Genomic DNA, 5886 nt, shown 5'->3' on the forward strand with positions numbered 1-5886 from the left:
CAATGCGACTCGTGGCTGCTGTGGCAGGTGTGTGAAGCTGGATAACCAGCGTCAGCAGGCAAATCCTGGACGATCTCAGGTAATTAGCCATATATATTTTGTTAATGGGTGACAGAAACATTCCCTTTGTGTGTTATGATATTTTCTGCAAGCTCTGTGTAGTCCGATATGTAGCCCGCTAACACGTGTCTTGTTAGTTTGGTTTAGTGAGCAATACTTTATATTTTAGGCAGTAGGGCTGCACTATAAATCGCACGCGATATTTGATGCGCAGCTTGTCAGTAAAGCCGGTTCTGTAATCAGCGGTAAATCTCCATCACCTGCGCGCTTTCATGGAGCAGCATTTACTACACAGAGCCGTTATGCTGCTCCATGTGAAAGCGCGCAGGTGATGGAGAATTACCGCTGATTACAGAACCGGAATGCAAATACAGTATTTTATGTGTTATATTTGTGGTTGTAGCTAGAAGGGATACAGCTACAGGAAACCAACATTAAATATTTTTTTTCTACCAATTAGATTGTGTTTTTATTAAAGTTAACACCTACCCCAACCCCAAACCTACCCTTACAGTAATGCAGATACATTAAAAATCATTGTTTAGCACGAGAAAAAGGACGCGATATTGATGTGCGTAAACCCTGGTAGGAAATGTCAGGACACCGCCTTTACTGACAAGATGTGCATTAAATATCGCGTGCAATTTATCGTGCAGCCCTACAGTGCCTAAAATATAAAGTATTGCTTACTAAACCAAACTAACAAGACACCTGTTAACGAGCTAGATATCGGCCTAGTCGGACTACACAGAGCTTGCAGAAAATATCATAACACACAAAGTGAATGTTTCTGTCACACATTAACAAAATATTTATGGCTAATTACCTGAGATCGTCCGGGATTTGCCTTCTGACACTGGTTATCCATTCTCACACTAGATCTTCACACTATTAATCACGGGATTGGGACGGCACAGGAAAAAATGTCAGCGGGAGTGGGTGGGACCGGGAATCGTAATAACACTTTGATCCCCAACTTTGTACTCAAATATAGCCTACCTTTAAAATAAACTATAAACTGTAGGCTTATATTTTAACTTTGAACTCAATTCTACTTCCCCTGTGTCTTTATGTTCTCCTCCTGTCTGCTTTGGTGTGGCTGGGTCAGTGAATGACCTGCGCGTGAAGGACAGATTGTTAACGGCTGGTCTATGTGGTAATACAGTAGCCTACATCGGGCAGGACATCCAAAAGCCCAGCTATCATTCATAGACCTCAAATATAGCTTTTCATCTAAAAGATGTATGTAGTCACAACTTTACATGGCCGCTCAATCTAATGTTAACCCACAGAAATGTGCGCTATTGAAGTGTGTGCGCAAACTGAACAGCAGCGCGCTCACACAGGGACAGATGGAGGCACCGGTGCTCTCACTGGCTCTTAAAATACTCCGTAATCTTTGGTCATACAGATAAAAGTAATAAATCTTTCGAATCCGTATACGTTCATTTGTGTGCACTCAGAATAACAACGAACGTATTCTTTTGTAATATAGTTAAAGGTAATGATTCTTTTTATTTCGTATAGGTTATTTTGTGTTGAGCGAGAAACTTCGAAACTCTGTATGAAAAATAAATCTATAGACAGTGAAATGTCTACGCTCAAATGAAAAAAAAAAAAAAAAAAAAAAAAAAAAAAAAAATAGAAAACGTGTGTGTTAGCATGGATGTTTTACATTAAATGTAATGTGTGTGCAATGCACAATGTGCATTAAGATGGCTTTCAGTTCAATAAAATAACAAAAAAACTACATTTTGAATTTTTATTTAACTAAAGTGGGCATGCTGTGATCTGTACTGTATTTTATTTTTTATTTTTTTGTGACAGATTCCGGCCAAAAAGAAATACAACATAGTGGGAGGGAACGTGAGTCATTCTTCCGGGATTGAAACGGGAAGGGATTTTCCCCCAGTTTTTTTTTGTGTTTGGGACGGGATGGGATCTTATTTTGCGGGAGTGGGACGGGAGAGATTTTAAAATCCACTCCCGTGTCACCCTCTACTTCACACACCTGCCACCACAGAGTGGCACGGAGTGACGTCAACTCCCCCTTGGACTGATGTGGCTGCTGTCAGGGGCAGGTGTGTGAAGTAGAGGGTGACACGGGAGTGGATTTTCAAATCTCTCCCGTCCCACTCCCGCAGAAAAAAAGATCCCATCCCGTCCCAATCACACAAAAAAAACTGGGGGGAAAATCCCTTCCCGTTTCAATCCCGGAAGAATGACTCCCAATCCCTCCCACTATGTTGTATTTCTTTTTGGCCGGAATTTGTCACAAAAAAAATAAAAATAAAATACAGTACAGATCACAGCATGCCCACTTTAGTTAAATAAAAATTCAAAATGTAGTTTTTTTGTTATTTCATTGAACTGAAAGCCATCTTAATGCACATTGTGCATTGTAAACACATTAAATTTAATGTAAAACATCTATGCTACACACGTTTTCTATTTTATTTTTTTTATTTATTTTTTTTTCATTTGAGCGTAGACATTTCACTGTCTATAGATTTATTTTTCATACACAGAGTTTCGAAGTTTCTCGCTCAGGTTCACATGACCGAGACGACAGAAACCACATCGTTTGCTTTAATTATTTTACAGAAGCACGTTTCGTTGTTATTCTGAGTGCACACAAATGAACGTATACGGATTCGAAAGATTTATTACTTTTATCTGTATGACCAAAGATTACGGAGTATTTTAAGAGCCAGTGAGAGCACCGGTGCCTCCATCTGTCCTGCTGTGAGCGCGCTGCTGTTCAGTTTGCGCACACACTTCAATAGCGCACATTTCTGTGGGTTAACATTAGATTGAGCGGCCATGTAAAGTTGTGACTACATACATCTTTTAGATGAAAAGCTATATTTGAGGTCTATGAATGATAGCTGGGCTTTTGGATGTCCTGCCCGATGTAGGCTACTGTATTACCACATAGACCAGCCATTAACAATCTGTCCTTCACGCGCAGGTCATTCACTGAACCAGCCACACCAAAGCAGACAGGAGGAGAACATAAAGACACAGGGGAAGTAGAATTGAGTTCAAAGTTAAAATATAAGCCTACAGTTTATAGTTTTATTTTAAAGGTAGGCTATATTTGTGTACAAAGTTGGGGATCAAAGTGTTATTACGATTCCCAGTCCCGCCCACTCCCGCTGACATTTTTTCCTGTCCCGTCCCAATCCCGTGATTAATGGTGTGAAGATCTAGTGTGAGAATGGATAACCAGTGTCAGAAGGCAAATCCCGGACGATCTCAGGTAATTAGCCATAAATATTTTGTTAATGGGTGACAGAAACATTCACTTTGTGTGTTATGATATTTTCTGCAAGCTCTGTGTAGTCCGACTAGGCCGATATCTAGCTCGTTAACAGGTGTCTTGTTATTTTGGTTTAGTAAGCAATACTTTATATTTTAGGCACTGTAGGGCTGCACGATAAATTGCACGCGATATTTAATGCGCGTCTTGTCAGTAAAGGCGGTGTCCTGACATTTCCTACCAGGGTTTACGCACATCAATATCGCGTCCTTTTTCTCGTGCTAAACAATTATTTTTAATGTATCTGCATTACTGTAAGGGTAGGTTTGGGGTTGGGGTAGGTGTTAACTTTAATAAAAACACAATCTAATTGGTAGAAAAAAAAATATTTAATGTTGGTTTCCTGTAGCTGTTTCCCTTCTAGCTACAACCACAAATATAACACATAAAATACTGTATTTGCATTCCGGTTCTGTAATCAGCGGTAATTCTCCATCACCTGCGCGCTTTCACATGGAGCAGCATAATGGCTCTGTGTAGTAAATGCTGCTCCATGAAAGTGCGCAGGTGATGGAGATTTACCGCTGATTACAGAACCGGCTTTACTGACAAGCTGCGCATCAAATATCGCGTGCGATTTATAGTGCAGCCCTACTGCCTAAAATATAAAGTATTGCTCACTAAACCAAACTAACAAGACACGTGTTAGCGGGCTACATATCGGACTACACAGAGCTTGCAGAAAATATCATAACACACAAAGGGAATGTTTCTGTCACCCGTTAACAAAATATTTATGGCTAATTACCTGAGATCGTCCAGGATTTGCCTGCTGACGCTGGTTATCCAGCTTCACACACCTGCCACAGCAGCCACGAGTCGCATTGGAGTGACGTCAACTCCCCCCTTGGACTGATTGGCTAGAGGAGCAGCTGTCAATCTAGAACTTGTGGCCCAATGGTGACGCTGAAGCCCGCCCTGATTTACATGAAACTCTAACTGCAACATTTAGAAACGCAAGCGCAGAACGTGGAAACAAGAGCAAAGGGGAAAAGACCACAAGCAGACAAAAAAATAACATACGAGCAGGAAACCTGATTTTGTTTGCGATTAGGAAAATTTTGAGTTCATGTTTCAGTTTTGTGCAATATATTTTTAAATGTGTTTACATTTTTGATTCACGCTTATTATTTTTCGATCCATGACCGCGTTGTTTGATTATTAAAAAAAAAAATGCATTTGTTTTTCAGTTTTGTGCGTTATTATTTTACATGTTTTATTTTGTTTAAAATATTTATTTCTCGCTAACAAGTTTTTTTTCCTTGGTTTGGTTAAGAGTGTGCACCAGGGTTTAATCATCATCGATGTATACTAAACTTTCTAGTATCTAGTTGGTGTACATCTGCACTGTCGCTGTCATTAGGTCGCGCGCACAAAGAGAGCACGAGCGCCTCTGCGGTGATCGTGCCGCGCGCTCCAGTCTCAGCAGCAGCAGGAGCAGGAGGAGGAACGTATAATCCGCTCGTTAATGTTGACAGCGACGCGACACGAGCGATTTTAACAATTCTATGCAGGAAATCGGACACTGGGACGCATATTTCAGCAGAGCCCGTGTGGGTTTCAGCGCACGGGGTGTCTAGAGACGGATGAGCGGCTGCCAGGCCGGACGCCGTCGGATGGGATTCCCGGTCTAACGTTAGATGGAGAGTAACCGAGCGGGCGGAGAAGCGTCGCTACTGTAAATAATTCAACATCGGCGTGATCAACAAAATGCATCTGCACCAGGTGCTAACGGGGGCCGTTAACCCGGGGGACTGCTGCTACTCCGTGGGAAGCGTCCACGACATCCCGTTCACGGTGGGTGAGAAATAAACCTGCGCTGCGCGTTATTTAACGCCTGTGCTTGATCGATGATCAAACGTGACGCGTGTGCATGCAGCCTGTGTGCATCATCATCATCACCACCATCATCATCATCGTCCTCTTGATGTGTGTATGGGTTCAGTGTGCCATCTGTCATCCTCAAGGTTATCTGCGGTGTGTGTGTCCCTGCAGATCAGTAGCAGGCGCGCACACACACCCCAGCGGTGTCTCTATCAATGCAAACTCTAACATGCATGATTGTATGACATGATATGCAAGTTTCCACTCACGGCAGTAATGATGATATGGAGCTAGAAGGTTGATGTTGGTTGTAGCTCACAACCTAGTTAATTTCTAGACAGCATTAGACGTGCAATGTAATGCCCAAAAAAATGCAGTCTATGGAGGTTGTCTTAATAGGTTATGAGACACTGTCATTGTGGTTGGATGTTGAGCCCATCAGCTGTGCACACAATGACGTCAGAGAGTACAGTTGACAGGCCACAGTCTCTAATGTAAATATCTAATCACTGCATGTTGTGCACTAACAGTGAATTAGGCATTGAAAATGTTTGCTCAATTCAGAGCTTCTATTTGCACAGGCACATCAAAAAGTGATGTTTAAAGATTTAGTGAACTCAAAACAACAAATATGTAACTAATATGCACCATGGAATGATTGCATTATGCATTGTGTGTTT

Source organism: Cyprinus carpio, chromosome A18 (genome assembly GCF_018340385.1).
Source record: "Cyprinus carpio isolate SPL01 chromosome A18, ASM1834038v1, whole genome shotgun sequence".
NCBI lineage: Eukaryota > Metazoa > Chordata > Actinopteri > Cypriniformes > Cyprinidae > Cyprinus > Cyprinus carpio.